The 19,090-nt window shown below is 43.5% G+C and overlaps 1 protein-coding gene and 1 long non-coding RNA gene across 4 annotated transcripts in view; both read right to left on the reverse strand.

The window, feature by feature from the left end:
* LOC132533899 (uncharacterized) overlaps positions 1–3,885 on the reverse strand; it is a 34,223-nt gene extending 30,338 nt beyond the window's left edge. The window contains exon 1 of the long non-coding RNA XR_009545654.1: positions 3,838–3,885. This is a non-coding gene — a long non-coding RNA (uncharacterized LOC132533899). The remainder of the gene's footprint in view (positions 1–3,837) is intronic.
* NELL1 (neural EGFL like 1) overlaps positions 1–19,090 on the reverse strand; it is a 572,342-nt gene that overhangs the window by 60,710 nt on the left and 492,542 nt on the right. The gene's annotated exons all lie outside the window — the stretch shown is intronic.

Raw genomic sequence — 19,090 nt, forward strand, 5'->3', positions numbered from 1 at the left:
AAAATCAACTTCCTAGCTTCTTCCTACATGAAGACCCTTATTCTCATCTGCTTTATTCCTACCTTTAGGTCCCTGTTTATCGAACAATTTACTTTAAATCTTCCAGCCACCAAGATACAGATGCTACCACGACGCCAATCTGACTTCCCTGGACAGACAACCTCACCAATGTGTCCTGAAGCCCCACCTCCGCAGATCCCTGCCTCACTAGGGAAAGATAGAAACAGGCTGGGCGTAGAGGTCGATCTGCCAACACACATGTCCAGAGGAGAAACAATTATTGAGGCCAGACCTCCTACCTTCTGCACCCCATAATGATCCTGGATCCATACTCCCAGGGATAAAGAATAGGGAAGCTTCCAATGGAGGGGATGAGACAGGCAACTCTGGTGATGGGAACTGTGTGGCATTGTACCCCCTGTTATCCTGCAATCTTGTTAATCGTTATTAAATCGCTAATCAATTTTTAAAGTACATAAAGAATACATTGAAAAGAGAAAGAACTGTGTACTGTTCAAATATAGTACAAGATACATTTTAGGCCAGGTGGTGGCAAGCCTGGTTAAGCACACACATTGCAGTACACAAGGTCCCCACCTGCAGGGGCAAAGCTTCAGGAGTGGTAAAGCAGGGCTGCAGGTGTCTCTCTGTATCTTTCCCTCTCTATCCCCTCCTCCCTTCTCAATTTCTGTCTCTATCCAATAATGAGTAAATAAAAATATTTTTTTAAAAGAATTTTGGTCCATACTCCCAGAGGGATAAAGAATAGGGAAGTTTTCAGTGGCGGGGCGGGCAGAACTCTGGTGGTGGGAACTGTGTGGAATTACACCCCTCAGAAAAATATTTGAAAAAAAAAATCAAAGAAAGAAATAGGCAGTTCCTGAGCACCAATGTCACGCATAGACGAGGCCGTTGTGCTCCACCCCGTAAACATGACATATTGTTCGCCTCTCGTGGGATTCAGGTTTCAGTCACTGATGCCAGTAACTCCTCAGGCCCCTCCCTCAGCGCTTCTCCTGATGATGGTGTTTTGTTCTATGACGTCAAAGGTGAGCTGCCAGGTGCCTCCGTGTTTCAGAAGTGACTGTTACCAGTTGCCCAATTATTAACGACTCTTCCCACCGGCCTCCCATGGCCAGCTAAGAATGTTCATCAAATCACAAACCCATCCATGAAGTTGGGAGATTCATGACTGACTGACATGACTTTATGAGTCTGGTTAACAACTGCTCAGCACTGCGCTCAGTAAATAATACGGATAATTGGTTTCACGTTTAACTAAATGCCGGCCATTCACCCTTAAAAAGTCCTATCGCCTCAGAAAATTATGTGATCTCAGTGTCAATGTGAGGAAGCTCTGGTTGTCTCCACACAGCTCCCCAGCACCCCCCCCCCCATGACGCATCTAGATGACTTGTCTCAGGACTCATAGATATTATCCTACTTTTATATTGACCCTGCTGGCATGTGTTAAATAAGTTCAAGAGAAGTTAAGCCCCCCTCAGAAGCTCTGACCAAACTGCCAGAGAGAGCCACAGGAGTGACAGGTTTTGAGAGAGAGGCCTCAGGGAAAGGATGTCAACAGCTAAGTTGCAGAAGATGAGGCATGGGTGAAAATAGGCCCCTTGGAACACACCTCAAATAGACTTCTTAGCTTCTTCCCACACCGAGACTCCTAATTTTCACCTATCCTGTTCCTACTGTTGGGTTCCTGTTTATTAAACACTTTGTCCTACTTTTTCAGCCACTGAGTTGCAGATGTTACCATGATTCCATCCTGATTTCCCTGGGCAGACGACCTCACCAGTGTGTCCCAGAACCTCACCTCCCCAGAGCCCTGCCCCACTAGGGAAAGATAGAAACAGGCAGGGGGTAGAGATTGACAAGCCAACATAACATGCATGTCCAGTAGAGAAGCAATTACAGAAGCCAGAACTCCCACCTTCTGCACCCCATAAAGAATTTTGGTCCATACTCCCAGAGGGATAAAGAATAGGAAAGCTTCCCAATGGAGGGGATGGACGCTGAACTCTGGTGGTAGGAACTATAATGGAATTGTACCCCTGTTATCTTACAATCTTGCTAATCATTATTAAATCACTAATAAAAATTTTTAAAAAGAAAATAATAGGGGTCGGGCAATAGCGCAGCGGGTTAAGTGCACGTGGCGCAAAGCACAAACACCGCAGTAAAGATCCCGGTTCAGGCCCCCGGCTCCCCACCTGCAGGGGAGTCGCTTCACAGGCGGTGAAGCAGGTCTGCAGGTGTCTGTCTTTCTCTCCCCCTCTCTGTCTTCCCCTCCTCTCTCCATGTCTCTCTGTCTCATCTAACAATGAGGGCATCAATAACAACAACAATAATAACTACAACAATGAAAAATAGCAAGGGCAACAAAAGGGAAAATAAATAAAGAAATAAAAATAAAATAGCTAGATATACTCCCAGGCATGTAAATGCAAAGCTCTACTTGAGAGTAGTTTTATCCAGGCTGTTCTAGTAGCTCTAGTTCTTGCCAGAAAGGCCCGTCACACAGCTGAAGTCAACAATGCTTTTGGGAACAGAGCTATTGCAGGCCAGCTGGTCATTCTCAATATCGCAGACAGACTTGACTTTTATAAAGCCTCATAAAGGGCAAGGGTAGATAGCATAATGGCTATGCAAACAGACTGTCGTGCCTGAGGCTCCAAAGCCCCATGTTCAATCCCCCACACCATCATAAACCAGAGCTGATCAGTGCTCTGGTAATAAATACATAAATAAATAAACGCATAATAATGAAAGCCTCATAAAAGTTCCCTGCATCTTTCCATTAGGGCCCTCAGAATCGAGGCTCCGGCAGCCCCATGTTCCGGGCCCTCGGCACAGACTCAGAGCTGAATGTCATCCTTCCCACCTGGCTGCCTCCTTCAGCTAGAGCCCAGGCCCCGGGGCTGCCAGAGACCAAGTGCTGTGTGTTTCGCGTCCATCATTCTGTGCACTTTCTTGCTGTGTTATTTCACTCATCTGGCGACTGCTTTTGCAGTATTTCTGTCATTTTGGGGGGAGACTCCTTTTCCATGGTAGGAGACCCTCATCCGTTCCATGTCCAGCTCTGTTATTGCCGTTTGACCTGCTGCCAGCTCACTGATTTTCCATCTGCTCACCTGTCCACAAAGTGAGAAGGAGCCGCTGTTCATCATTCTTTGTATGCCAGGCAACGTTTTTACTGTCTTTATTATTGGATGGAAACAGTCAAAAGTCAAGAGGGAAGGGGGAGACAGAGAGGGAGAGAGACAGAGAGACACCTGCAGCCCTGCGTCACCACTCATGAAGCCTTCCCCCTGCAGGCTGGGACCTGCGTCCTTTCTGCACTGTAACATGTACACTCAGCCGGGTGCCCCTATGTGAGGCAGTGTCCTAAGCCTGCAATTAAAAGCTGCTTCTCCAAGAAAACCCCTCTTCCAATCCTCCAGTCAAACAAAGTCTAGCCAGGATTGCTCTCCTAGCTCCTTGTTCTCCACGTAGAGACATGCACATTCCTGTCTTTTTTTTTTTTTTTTTTTTGCCTTCAGGGTCATTGCTGGGGCTCGGTGCCTGCACTACAAACCCACTGCTCCTGTTGCCCATCTTTTCCCATTTCTTGCCTTTGTTTATAGTTGCTGTTATTATTATTGTTACTGCTGTCACTGTCTTTGGATAGGACAGAGAGAAATGGAGAGAGGAGGGGAAGACAGAGAGGGGGAGAGAAAGACAGACACCTGCAGACCTGCTTCACCGCTTGTGAAGCGACTCCTCTGCAGGTGGGGAGCCGGGGGCTCGAACCGGGATCCTTATGCCGGTCCTTGTGCTTTGCGCCACCTGCGCTTAACCCGCTGCGCTACTGCCCGGCCCCCTCCTGCCATCTTTTGAGGTTCATACCCTTCCACCTCATGGTGCCTGTCCTCTGGATTTCTACCACTATTGAGATGATGTGATTATTTTCCCAGAAGTTTAGGACGACTCATCTAACTCAAGACCTAATCTGAGGTCCAGGTGGTGGTACACCTGGTTAAGCACAAGGGTCTGGCTTCCCACCTACAGGGGTCCAGGATGCTTCACAAGCTGTGAAGCAGGTCTGCGGATGTCTATCTTACTCTTTCCCTCTCTTCCTACCCTTCCCTCTCAATTTTCCTGTCCTATATAGTAAAAAATTAGAAAGAAATAATAATTAAAAAAAAAAGATCTAATTTGGGAGTCTTTTGACATTCCTGATCCCAGCAGAGTGGCTGACTTTCCTCTAGAGTTCCCACTATAAGTAGAACCTGCGACCCTCTCCACTTTTCTCTTTTACTGTTTATCTAATGCCACTCGTTCCATGAAACTTGGCACCCACTCTGAGCCATTTATTGCTAGCGTGCTCAAAATTTAAATCGCACATTTTTCATGGAAGCCTCTTAATGTTATCTTAACCCAACCCCTTTCCCCCTTCATTTCATCTAAGTGAATTTTGTGAACTGGCGGCCCTCCGAATACATTCCTGGGGAAGTTCCCGAGTGCTGTTCAGGCATTTCTTGCTTGTAGTCAGTTCCTTTAAAATTCCCACAGGGACTCAGTTTGTAAGTCTCTCTCTGCCAAAGTTTTCCCAGTTCTATCTCAGTAGAAGACTCTGGACTCTGGAGATAAAATAAAGAGCTAGGTGTGGTGAATCTGATGAATCTGGACTCTGCTATTTCCTAGTTTGTATGATTTCTTGGTTTCCCCCTTTTGCCACTTCCTCCTCCTTTTCAATTTCTTTATTAGGGGATTAATGGTTTACACGGGAGAGTAAAATACAAGAGTTTGTACAAATGTAACATTTCCCAGTTTTCCACATATTCTTTTTTCCTCCTCCCCCCCCTTCTTTCTCCTCTCTCTCCCTCTCTCTCATCTTGTGCCTGCACAATGAGTCCACCATTTCAGGGAACCTTTTTTCCTCCTCCCCTCTGATAGAATAGAGAGACACTGAAGAGAAAGGACAAGATAGAGAGGGAGAGAGAAAGATACCTGTAGCACCAATTCACAGCTCATAAAGCTTCCCCTGCAGGTGGGGATATGGGGTTTGAACTCAGGTCCTTATGCAAAGTAACACGGCACACTCTACAGGGATCCACCACCACGCACCCCCATTTGCTATGTTTTCTTTACTCCTGAGAATCACATGTAAGCCTCACACATGTGAATGGGTGTTTTGTTCCCCACTAACGTAGATTCCCTGACCTTAGTTTTCAGGATACCAACAGTCCAGATTAAAACATGAGAAATAAAATTCAATACCAAATGTTCTATTTTTCAAGACCTTGTTAGTCCTCTCGAGATGTTGGTGAGGAGGAGGAAAAGGAAACATTTAAAAAGGAGACATTATATGGTTAAAATTAAAAGAAATATTTCAATTTCCTTCCCCACCTCTGCAAATATTCTAGTTCCTCCATTCGGTATAAAAAAAATTTATCTCTTTACCTAACAGCCTCAGCTTATTCGGTGATTTAGTTTCTTTAAGTCTATGCTGTAATGCTAGTCAGCTTTTCCCCCTATATGTTTGTATATTTCCTCTTTTATTTTATTTAATTATTATTATTTTTTTGCCTCCAGGGTTATTGCTGGGGCTTGGTGCCTGCACCACGAATCCACTGCTCCTGGAGGCCATTTTTTTCACTTTTGTTACCCTGGTTGTTTTACCATTGTTGTGGTTATTATTATCATTGTTATTGATGTCGTTCTTGTTGGATAGGACAGAGAGAAATGGAGAGTGGAGGGGAAGACAGAGAGGGGGAGAGAAAGATAGATACCTGCAGACCTGCTTCACTGCTTGTGAAGGGACGCCCCTGCAGGTGGGGAGCAGGGAGCTCGACCCGGGAGGGATCTTAAGCTGGTCCTTGTGTTTTGTGCCACGTGCGCTTAACCTGCTGCACTACCGCCCGGCTCCCCATATTTCCTCTTTTAAGTTTTATGTAATTATTTTCACATTTTGGTTTCCTTCCATTTAGTTTAACCTCTGTTGTACTGCATTTCTCCGGATAATCTGAAGTCTTTAAAACCTGGATTGTCAGTGCTCATGTGCTGCTCTGAGAATCTGCTATGATTGATGCACTCCGCCTTCATGGCGGGGAATCACACTGTTTCCACTTTTTACTATTACAAATGATACTGTGATTATTACCCTTGCGCATAAATCTTTATCTCTATCATGATTCTCTCCACGGGGTGAAATTCTAGTAGCAGACTTATCAGAGTCAAGAACTATATTTTAAAGGCTCTTTATAAACACATTATCAAACTGCTTTTCAGAAAGATTACACCAATTCATACTCCCACCAGCTGCTTATGAAAGAAATGGGCTCACAAGAATCTACACCATCATTAAGACACTCAGGCTAAAAATAAATTTAAGTGTTTGTCCTTCTAAAAATAGGAATTTTCTATCCAGCCTCTTTTTTTTTTTTTTTTTTTTTTGGTGCCTTCTTAATCTTCTTCCCTTCATCACCAGGCTTCTTGGGAGCGACTTGTCTTCCCTCTGTCTTACACAGTATCTTCCTCATGACATCTTAACTGCTTCCACTGGGCTCTGAATGATCAGACCAGCCGTCCTTCTTGAAGGTCATTAATCACATACCAGATTTAAACATAATTAAGCCTGTTTTCTAGCGATTATCAATTCTCTTTGCTGATAACCAATCTTCTGGGTTTTTTTTTTTTTTCTTCTTTCTTCTTAACTGTTTCTCCCCAGAAATAGTTTGTAGGTTCTATGCTACTCTTTTTCTGTATTTCTCATAGACTGTTTCACATTCTATCACCTTTGGAAATAACATACAGTGAATAAGCCCAAACTTTAGTCAACCTCTACCAGAAACTATAGCAAGAATATCACACCCAAAGTCTAATGTCTTTTTGGCATAACTAGGTCCTTACAGATTTTTCTGTTCATTTCTTTCAGACAGAAGAAGAAAGAGAAACACAGAAAGATGGGTACACACAGCTACAGAGTTTCTCCTGGTGGGCGAGTACTCCCACATGGTTCCTGGAATCAAATCTGGGCTTTTCAAATGCATAACCAGCTATCCCCAAACCCTTGAGCATATTTCTGTAAGTAAATAGCCTTGGGACCTCAATCCTCAAGTATACCTTCAATTAAGTCCATATTGTCTCCAGAGCTCTACTCTGAAGCTGTCCTTTTGGTAAAGACACCATGTGACATCAATATTAAAGAAAAATGAATCTGTATGTCATTGATTCACCTCACTGTCCGTAACCAACATTCAATGAAGCTTATTTAACCCTACCCAACTAATGAACACATAGACATCAAGCTTATACCAATGGAATGATTTCCTTGAGAGATATCACCAAGGTGATTCAAGGTCAGAAGACCAGATGACTTCTACTTCTGGTGTAAAGACAGTAACTGAGACCAGGTTTACCCAGCTGAGAGAGTGAATCTGCCAAGGGCAAAAAGACAGGAGACAAACTGTTCTCAAGACATGAGACATCCGGCAAGGAAAGACAATGACTATCTTACTCTGATTTTTTTCCCCCTCTTTCAAATAAAATAACATCGTATTTCAGGTCTAATGTGAGGAACAAATGAGGTTGAAGAATCTCTAGCATAATGAGAAAACCCTCAGTGATTGTCCCCTTCATTTTCTGCCCCTTTTCATTCCTGTCAAAAACTAACTCCACACCAAAAAAGCATTTAAAGGAAATTATGTGTTTTACTGTGAAAACCTTCCCCAGAAAATTCCAAGTGAAAAAAGATTTCTGCAAGAAATGTAGTATCATATTCAGACCATGTCGCCCTATATTTTAATTACAAACATACAAACACATGTACACACACAGACACACACACAGGGTATTTACATACATAGAGACACACACTCATGCCTCCATGAGTACCACAAAGGAATTATGAATTCTAAGTTCTTAGATGAAAATGGCCATACATATTTTGTGTAAGTACACAACTGATCTGAATTAAAGACTGACACACACACACACACACAACTATATATATATATATATATATATATATATATATATATGTTATTGCTGGGGCTTGTTGCCAGCACTACAAATCCACTGCTCCTGGAGACCATTTTTTCTTTCTATTTTTATTTGAAAAGACAGAGAGAAATTGAGAGGGAAGGGGGAAGTGGGGGAGTGTGTGGGGGCACACCTAGCTACATACAGCAATAACCCTGGAGGAAAAAATAATTTAGACAAGGAGAGAAACAGTGACACCTGTAGACCAGCTTCACTGCTTAAGTAGCGCCCCCCCCCCCCACACACACACAGGTGGGGAGTAGGAGCTCCAACCCAGGTCCCTGCTGACGGTGGTGTGTGCACTTAAACGGGCACACCTGGACCCCTGTATAATGTTTTGTAAGTGGAGCAAACACCGATGTCCAGGCTGACTTTAACTTTGAGAGCCGAGGTCATCAGCAACTGCCACGTTGGCTCCTCCTAGGGATCCCCACACATGCTGGGGTAGAAGTCTGTGAAACTTGGACCTCAAATGGTCACAATAAATGAAACCTTTTGGGTCCGTGTTGAAATAGGTATGAAACTACAAAAAGAGAAACTTCCTCAAATGTCTTTATTTGTTCGAGGAAAAGAAGCCATTTCCCTAAACATCTCTGTTGATTCCAACTATCTTAGCACCTGTCAGACTAAATTAAAATGCACGCATTCTCTCCTCAGTACAACAAACGCTAGCGTGAATTTTTGATCCCGTCTTCACAAAATCTTTTACATTTCTTCCAGGGTACTGAGCACAGATGGAATTACCCAACTGGTAATCAGAGAACAGCTTCTGAAGAACAGTCTCGTTAGAATCTGACTCACAGCATCTTATAATAATCAACAGATTTAAATAACCATCCACAAGAAAATCTTCAGCTTTGAAATGATAAAATGATGAGACTAAATCCCAGTTCTAAAATTTACTTTTCTGAGTTGCTGCTTATCTGTCTTCATTTCCTCAGCAAAATGAAATATCAGGGTACCAGTCTTGTTCTGTTGCCCAAGGAATGAAACCACAAGATAGAAATGAGTGCTCTCAGCACAGTCACGGGCACCTAGTCCTCTGCTTCTCAAACACACAATGCAGCCATCTAACAAACTTACTTATCAACGTGCAGAATGCATTAATTATCTAACAAACTTACTTATCAACGTGCAGAATGCATTACTTATCTAACAAACTTACTTATCAACGTGCAGAATGCATTACTCAACCAAGTAGATGCATTCCTGTAAGCAGTCTCCTCTCAATAAGAGACAATTGTGACATGAATGTCAACAAAGGGGAACACGGAAAATACTGATTGAAGCACGGCCAGCCGCAGCAGTCGCCCACACTGGATACAGCGCCCTTCTTCCCTGTGTTTGCATGTTGTGCTGCCTTGCAGACAACCAAGTCGACTTAGTACCTTTCTCCCTGAAGCATCCTGCATGCTTGAGATGAACACGATGATGTTTCAGGAGGAAATCTGGGTCCTCAATGTTCTGTGTTAGCATAGTATCAAATTTCTAATTGAGTTTTTATTTCATGTTTTACTTTTCCCTTTATTGGAGGGATTAATGGTCTACACTCAACAGTAAACTACAGTAGTTGGTACATGTGTAACATTTCTCACTTTTCCATGTAACAAGTCAACCCCCCACTAGGTCCTCCTCCGACATCCTGTTCCAGGACCTGACCCCTCCACCTGCCCCACCCCAGAGTCTGACGTTGATGCAATACACCGACTCCAGTCCAAGTTCTGCTTTGTGTTTTCCCTTCTTGTCTTATTTTTCAGCTTCTGTCTATGAGTGATAACATGGATGACATCTGTGTCTCCTACACTTTACAGATCCTCCAGCACTAACTCAGGTTAAGTGTGGCTGTCAGAGGGAGAAGCCTTTAGCACAGTCTACAAGCAACAATAAGAGCTGCATACACTTCTCAGGTGAACACGTGAGAGACTCCAGTACTGCAAAATCTACTCTAGAAGAGCACACGTGTCTTTCCTCTTTTTCCAATATTTCTCTTTCTTTCTTTCTCTCTCTCTTTCTTTCTTTTTTTTCCTCCAGGGTTATTGCAGGGTTAGTGCCTGCACTATGAATCCACTGTTCCCGGCAGCCATTTTTTTCCCCCAATTTGTTGCCCTTCTTGTTGTCCTTATTGTTATTGATGTTGTTGTTGTTGGATAGGACAGAGAGAAATGGAGAGAGGAGGAGTAAACAGAGAGGGGAGAGAAAGAGACACCTGCAGACCTGCTTCACCGCTTGTGAGGTGACCCCTCTGCAGGTGACGAGCCGGGGGCTCAAACCGGGATCCTTACGCCAGTCCTTGCGCTTTGTGCCAAGTGCGCTTAATCCGCTGTGCTACCACCTGGCTCCCATTTCTTTTCTTGTTAAGATGGACACTAAGCCCCACCTGCAGGGGAGTCACTTCACAAGCGGTGAAGCCAGGTCTGTAGGTGTCTTTCTCTCCTCCTCTCTGTCTTCCCCTCCTCTCTCCATTTCTCTCTGTCCTATCCAACAACAACAACATCAATAATAATAAAATATTTTTTTAAAAAAAAGATGGACACTAAGACAGGTCATGAAACATGATGGCAGAGGAAGCCTAGTGGGAGTTGAATGGAAATGTGGAGAACTGAGAAATATTATACACATCCGAACTATTGTGCTTTATTTTACTGTTGACTGTACACTATTAATTCCCCAATAAAATTTTTTCTTAAAAAAGAAATTAAATGGGAAAAAAGAAGACAGAAAGTGAGAAGTAGAGAGGCTGAGAGAGTGAAGAGTCTAGAGCACTGAAGCTTCCTTCACTGTGGAGGTAGACGGGCCAGAAGCTGAGTCATGAGTGTGGCAAGACAGCAAGATATTCGAGTGAGCCATTTTCCTGTCCTGTCTTTGTTGTTCTTCTTCTTTTTAAAATATTTATTTATTTATTCTCTTTTGTTGCCTTTGTTGTTCTATTGTAGTTATTGATGTCGCTGTTGTTGTTGGATAGGACAGAGAGAAATGGAGAGAGGAGGGGAAGACAGAGGGGGAGAGAAAGACAGACACCTGCAGACCTGCTTCACCGCCTGTGAAGCGACTCCCCTGCAGGTGGGGAGCCGGGGGCTCGAACCGGGATCCTTATGCCGGTCCTTGTGCTTTGCGCCACCTGCGCTTAACCCGCTGTGCTACAGCCCGACTCCCGTCTTCGTTCTTCTTCATCTTTCTTAATTTCTTTATTGGGGGGATTAATGTTTACAGTCAACACTAAATACGATAGTTTGTACATGTATGACATTTCTCAGTTTTCCACATAACAATACAGCCCCCACTAGGTCCTCTGTCATCCTTTTTGGGCCTGTACTCTTGCCCCCACCCCACCCCAGAGTCTTTTACTTTGGTGCAATACACCAACTCCAGTTCAGTTTCTACTTGTGTTTGTCTTTGTTCTTCTGAAAAGCCAGGGCCTTCATTCTTCCACCTTTCGAGCCAGACCTCCATCCATTACTTCTACGTTAGTCCAAGTCCCACCTCCGCCTCCAATTTTAGGTGGTGCGACTGTCTCTGGGCTTCAGTCCCTCATCCAGTAATCCTGCCTCCCACAAGTCAATCTCAGAAGTCTTTGATAGAAAAAAAGGTGGCAATTATTTGGTTGACTTTCTTCGGGTCCTGACATTCTCACTGATGGTGTCAACATCACAGGGGATGGAAAAAGTGAAGAGCATTAGCAATTCAGACCCAGCTCAGCAAGCTCACTGCAGCAGTCCAGAGGAAGCCTGCACTGCACAGCTCAGAAGGAATCCGAGCTGCTGATGCCTTACCCAAGGTTCACTGCTCATCGCGTTCAATTAGTTGAGAGGCAGATGACAAGCGTTAAGGAAAAAGATGCTTTAAGACGAGTAACACTGATCGTTAAGTTTCCGGAGTCATCTTTATTCTAATGCCACGGCCAAATGGGAAATCAGGAGTTATGTATGGGTTTACAAATCCCTCTCACAGTCAGCACTGCATGTTCATTTTGGTTTTTTAGCACACAGTAAAGAGGGTGAGTTTTTTTTTCTCTCTTTCCAAAAGCTTCTGTTTAAGATGTTTTCAGCATTTTCTTTGAAAATATACACCCAACAGGCCAAAGGAAACCGATCAGATTGCAGCCACAATGTGTATGGTCTTATGTCAGAATTTTCTCTTTTTTTGGAAGTCTTTTTTTTTTAAATACTTTTTTATTAATTTATTATTGGATAGAGACAGACAGAAATTGAGAGGGGAGGGGGATGTAGAGAGGGAGAGAGACAGAGAGACATCTGGAGCCCTGCTTCACCACTCATGAAGCCTTCCCCCTGCAGATGGGGACCAGGGGCTTGAACCTGGGTCCTTGTGCGCTGCAGTGTGTATGCTTAACCAGGTGCACCACCGCCTGCCCCCCATGTCAGAATTTTCTATCCTGAGTGAAGTTCTCAAATAACATCAACATGTTTTTTACTTGGTACCATTACCTTTCCATTTAAATGGGGGAAAAAAATGGAAGGTTCTTGCCAGACAAAGATGGTGAGACTGGGCAGTGTCTAAGGAAGGAAGCAGAGAGCTCTGGGAATGACTTTCGGACACACCTACCCTCCAGACAGCAGCACTGTCAGCAAGTGTGTGGATTTTCTGTGGTGGTTTTTAATCAACTCATGCAGAACTTCCGTAATAGAAATTTACAGAAATCCAGGGACATAGATGACAAAAATATCAGCAGAAACTTCAAAACAGGGTAGCACACCCTGATAAGTATACATAGTACTAAGCACAAAAGTACTAAGCACAAACACCCTGTACAAGGATCCTGGTTCAAGAGCCCCCAGCTCCCCACCTGCAGGTCTGCAGGTGTCTCTGTCTCTTTACCTCTCTATCTCTCTCCAGTTCTCTCTGTCCTATCCAAAAATGAAAAAAAAAGGGGGGGGTGGCCAGGAGCAGTGGATTTGTAGTGCTGGCACCAAGCCCCAATAATAGTCCTGGAGGCAAAGAAAAAGAAAAAGAAATTTTGAAACAGCATTTAAGACAAGCAGCTCCCTGGGAGCAATAGACTGAGGGTCAGGCAGCGGCACACCCAATTGACTGTACACGCTATGATGTCCAAGGACCTGAGTTCAACCCCCTTGTCCCCACCTTCAGGGGGAAAAGTTCCCTGAGTAGTGAAGCAGGGCTTCAGGTATTTCTCTTTCTCTCTGCTTCTCTATCTCCCCTTCTTTCTCAATTTCTCTGTCTCTATCCAATAAATAAAAATATATATATTTAATAAAAGCAAGATATTCAGAATTAGTTAAGTTTTTTTCCACGTCTGACCCAGGCTACTAGATATTATCCATTTAGAAGCACCGTGTAGGGTAGACGGCTTATTTTCAGAATGACAAGCTTGTCTGATTTCTGGCTTTCTAGTCAATCATCCTGTAAGCCATTCTCTGAGGTCTGGCATACTCACTGAAGAATGTTGTAAGTGATTAAAAACAGATAGGTTTCTGCTTATGGGGAAACACAGCCAAGACAGTAATACTCTACAATCCCCAAAATCACGACATGGGATATGTGAACTCATAGATGTGGCAGGCGCTCTTAGAAGAATTATTAAAAGCAGTATCATCTGGTGAGAAAGAAAAGAACTGCTTGATAGAATATGGAAACCAGACACATCTTCAAGCTTCTGTTTAACTGGGACAGACTGGTCTTGAAGAACAATGAAGTGAGAAAAACCTTGATCTTAATTTTAGGCTGAGTACTTAAAGGAAAAAGTATTTGGCGAATGAGGCATAGGAAAGAAAAGGGAAGTCTGGACAGCAGACAGAGCAAGCTGTGTTCCCACGGCTCTGAAGCACTAAAAGATCAGAAAATGACCTGACAACATACTTGGCAGATTGGAGACTGAAGTAGGAAAGTTAGCATGAGATACACAAGAGTTTTAGAGTCAAATAAACCCTGACCACTTTCACCCGGTATCTGCCTTAGCTTGAAGAAACAGACTGGGGTGTCCTGCTGAACAGCAAGAAGATTAGATACACCAAAAAGTATCCAGTGGTCATGATAGAGTGGGGCCAAAGTAATCTACCTGTTAAGTCATGCATGTCCACAAATGGAAAGGAGAATACAGTGCAGACAGACAGACACTCCACAGGGGGGAAGCCCCAATGGGAGAGGACACAGAGGTGATGAAGTGTTAAACATGACTTTGATCACCAATGAGAATATCCTGCATGGATCCAGAAACAAGCCTGGGAAATTCCATTTGGAGACAGTGTGTAGATAACTTGTATCTGTTCTCACATCTTGATGGCTAGTAATTATACTCCAGGGTGGGAGCTGGACACTGTAAAAGGATGTTCTCCTCTGCTCCGTGCTGCCAAAGGGAACTCAGTGCCTTTGTCTGTTAAGTAAACAGGTGAAGGGAACACACCGGAGGGAAGAATTATCATCAAGTATTACAAAAAAAAAAAAAAAGATGGGAACCCCTCATATAGTGATAATTGAAAATCTCATTATATTGTGAAATTGAAAAATGAGAGAACATAGGGAGAAGGTGTCTGAAACCAAGAGGATATATTTTACATGTGTCTGAGATGAAGATACTAATCTAAAAGAAAAAAAAAAATCACCGGAGCTATAAATTACTAGAAACTAGAAGAAAGGAAAGGAAAGGAAGGAAGAGAGGAAAGAAAGAGCAAAAGAGAGAGGGGGGGGGGAAGGAAAGAAGAAGAAGAAAGATGAAGAGAGAAAGAGGAAAGAAGAAAGGAAAAGATGTTAGGTTTCCAGGGAAGATTAAACTGGAAAGGTAGGTCAGATTTAGCCATCTAGTTACTTTAACAGATAGCACAAGTAAGAGGATGTTGTGTCTGGTCCTGAGGTCAATAGCTTAGAAGCTTTTATGTTCCATGTACTTGCTTCCCTGATTCATGTCCTCTGCCAAGAATCCCAAGAAACTTGATAGCTGTACAAGTGGATGGGAGAAATGAATGTGCCATAAGCATCTAAGATGTTTTAAGGACTATACAGAATTTTCACTTATTCTCACTACAGTCCTCAGCGGCTACCCTCACCAACTCACACATCCACAGATCAAAGGAATCACTGGTACAAGGAGGGAATGATGCTCTCCGGACTCTGAAGGGATGATGGTGTCCCTTTAAGCCTCCAGGGTTCCTCACCAAAACACGCTCTGCAATCTTTGGAACTATTATCCCATGTTGACCAAGTAAGTCAATATATTTTCCAGAAAGATAAGAACCACCCTTCTTTGGGCTTCTTCAAATGTCTTATGTATGCAAACCCTTGATCATAAGTAGACTCTGACATGGGGGGAAAAAAAAACAACTAAAAATGCATCAGGAAAGTTTTCTTCCTCAAATGTGATTTCCAAATTATCTGGCATTTGAATTTCAAAGCTGGTGCAGAGAGAGTATGAGAGGTTGGAACTGCAAACTTGTTTAGAATAATAGCAAGGCATCCTTTCTGCTTCCAACTGCACTGAAATGAGGGTGTTTACATCGGAGCAAGGACAGAAGCTCTGTAAGGCACGGCTTCCATAGCCTTAGAAGGCGGATTTCTGATTTGATCCACTCAACTCAGTAATAAAAAACTGGTTCCAGCCTTGGCGTGCTATGTACCAGAATGGTGCTCTGATTTCTGTCTCTCTTTTGTTATAAAATAAAATGAGTGGGGGAAGGAGCACTGGCTATGTAGAGACTTTCTTGCCTGAGGCTGCAAAGTCCCAGGTTCAATCCCCTGCATCACCATAAATCAGAGCTGAGTAGTGCTTGTGTTTAAATAAATAAATAAATAAATAAATAAATAAATAAATAAAAAGGCAGGGGTCGGGCAGGAGCACAATGAGTTAAGCACACATGGTGCAAAGCGCAAGGACCGGCATAAGGATACTGGTTTGAGCCCCCAGCTCCCCCCTTTCACCTTAAAAGCTAAAACAGGGATCTCAGATTTAAGCTCTTGACTGAAAATCAGCTAAGACATTCAAATGGGGTTTCATCCCTCAGCACTTGTCAGCGTTGCTTTAATACTTAAGCCCATGAGCTTTGTGCAATTGTCTTAAGATGTTTTAAAACATGTTTGACTTTCCAGTTTAATATTACGTATTCTCGAATCACTACTGCAGTGCACAAAGCAATCAGATCATTAAACCAATCTTTCTCTTTTAGCATGAGCAGATGAGAAACACTTCCGGTGAATCTACGTGCAGAACTCACATTAGCACTGGGAAAACGCTGTTTGGAATTATAAGGCCAGAGAATCAGAATGAACGGAGACTGGGCATGTCAAGTCTCACGTGTGGGCTCTGCATCAGATGCTCTGATCTGGAGACTAATGAGGGGCCACGAGGCTGACATCACCCACATCTAAACGTCTGCAGCAAAGCTGGGCAGGTCTACATGTCTGACGTGACTGTGCTTAGTCCTGGTGGCTCTGGTGCTGTGTAAGGTAAGACTGAGTTCCACATGGCAGCTGACTCAATCTCTCCTTTTCTCTTTTCAGCTGCCTGTCACTTTCTGATAAGTAGTGACTTGGAAGTGTCCAACAGAACTATGTCGAGGGCCCGGGGCAGTATAGGAAACTTCCAGACCGAGGATTCCAGAAAGGTTTTTTTTTTTTTTTTTCCTTTCTGTTCTTCGCTGCAACTGGACGTCTGTCAGACTTTTCCGTATTGCAGGGCCAAGATCAGCTACAGAGTCTGACCAGTCTGCCCTAAGCAATGCTGGCGTTGGCTTTACTGACTTCAGGAATCTCAAGGAGTCAACAACCCTTGTCAGCCCCACAGCAGTGATGCTCCAAGAAAAGTCATATAGTCACAGATTGAAGGGGGAATACCCATAGCCTACATGATGTTTTTTAAAATTATCTTCATTTATTTGATAGAGACAGTCAGAAATCGAGAGGGAAGGGGGGAGATAGAGAAGAAGGGAAACAGAAAGGCAAAAGGCGCCTGCAGCCCTGCTTCACCACTAGTGAAGCTTTCCCCCTGCAGGTGGGGACTGGGGGCTTGAACCCTGGTCCTTTGTGCACTGTAATGTGTACACTTAACCAGGCGCGTTACCACCCAGGCTGCTCACATATGACAGTTTTAGTAAATAAAAAATTACTCACCATCATTTTAAAAAGGAGAATTCCACATAATATTATAGATCTCTCCCTCCCCTTCTCTCTCTCTGTCTCTCTCCCTCTCTCTCTCTCACTCTCCCTCTCCTTCTCCCTCTCCCTCCCCCTTCTCCCTCTCCCTCCCCCTCCTCCCTCTCTCTGTGTTTGGCTTTATTTTCCACCAGGATTATCACTGGGGCTAGGAGGCTGCATGCCAAATCCATTACTCTCTGTGGACACTTTTTTCTTGACTTTTTTTGACGTTATTACCAAGACAGAAACAGGCTGAGAGGAGAAGAGATGCCTACAGCCTGCTCTGCCACTTGTGAAACTTCCCCCTGCAGGTGGGTACCCAAAGCTGGAACTCAGGTCCTCCTGCATGGTGATCTGTGCAGAATTTTCTACTGCACCAATGCCCAGCACCTAGATTTCTGTTAATTTTTTTCTAAGAAATAAATACTTCTATCATTGTTGGGCTACATTATTATGACATGCATTGGCAAGATTCAAGGAATGGATCCTTCCTCAGATGGTGTCAGGAGGTGAACTGAGTTCCTGAAAAACCCACATGTTGAAGTCCTCCTCCTCCCAATACCTCAGAGTGTGACTGTGCTGTGACAAGGCCATTCAATTTGAAGTTAAAATGCAGCCATAAAGGTGAGCCCTATTCCATCAGGACTTCAGTTCTTATATGAGGAGGCAGTTCAATACACAGACACAGTATCAGGGTTTTTTTTTTGTTTTTTTTTTTTTGCCTCCAGGGTGATTGCTAGGGCTCGGTGCCGGCACCATGAACCCACTACTCCTAGAGGCTAGTTTTTGTCCTTTTGTTGCCCTTGTTGTTTATCATTATTGTTGTGATTGTTATTGTTGTCGTTGTTGGATAGGACAGAGAAATGGAGAGAGGAGGGGAAGACAGAGAAGGGGAGAGAAAGATAGACACCTGCAGACCTGCTTCACCGCTTGTGAAGCGACTCCCCTCCCCCCTACAGGTGGGGAGTCAGGGGCTTGAACCGGGATCTTTAGGCCAGTCCTTGTGCTTCAAACCATGTGCACTTCACTCGCTGTGCTACCGCCCGGCCCCCTCAAAGGCTTATTGATTGTACTGGAGGCAAAAAAAAAAAAAAAAAAAACCCTGATACTGCAAATTAGTATATTTTGGAGTAATTGTTAAGTCAAATTGCTGTTACAATAGTTAACACGTCCACTCATAGTTAATCAGGTCTCTAAAAGATGGGATTGGCTTCCAAGTCTTCAAATTCAAGATCAAATACTTTTATATCTGCCCTGGCACTTGATTATTTGGTAATCCAAATCGCTGAGGCATGAGAGAAATACAAATCATTAAAAAGTATCTTTTGTAATTGCTCCAGTAGACTGAAATCATCATCATCAACAGTTATATGTTACTTGGCAAAGTGGGGAATGGACCACAGTTGAGCACGGGGAAGTCAAATCCAGAGAGCTGGCAGTGTGGGACTGACTGACTGGTGTAGGGCCTGAAATCACCATAGTGACTCAGCTGTGAAATCAACCTACTTAACACAGTGTGAAGTGCTCTCATTAAGAGGCCACCTAATTATGTCACGGGCTCTGAAGCGCGCAAGGTAAAATAATGCACGAGCCATGCAGAGATGTACAATGTGTGCTAATCTCTCAAGAATATTCTCAACTCCTAGTTTCTGAAAATATTTTTAGAAGAATGTGTCTTAACATGAACCTGTGATTTATGATATTCATAAAAGCCTAGTAAAGATTATGCATTCGCGGTGTGTTGCACCAAATTAAAAGACTGGGGGTGAGGTGGGGGGTGGGCTTCAGGTCCTGGAACCTGATGGCAGAGAAGGACCTAAAGGAGGTTAGAGTGTTATGTGGAAAATGGAGAAATGTTACACACGGACCAACTATTGTAGTTTACAGTCGACTGTAAACCATTAATCCCCCAATAAAGAAATAAAAAATTAAGATTATGTATTCATTCATTTTGTTCAGT

The sequence above is a fragment of the Erinaceus europaeus genome, chromosome 17, assembly GCF_950295315.1.
Source record: "Erinaceus europaeus chromosome 17, mEriEur2.1, whole genome shotgun sequence".
Classification (NCBI taxonomy): domain Eukaryota; kingdom Metazoa; phylum Chordata; class Mammalia; order Eulipotyphla; family Erinaceidae; genus Erinaceus; species Erinaceus europaeus.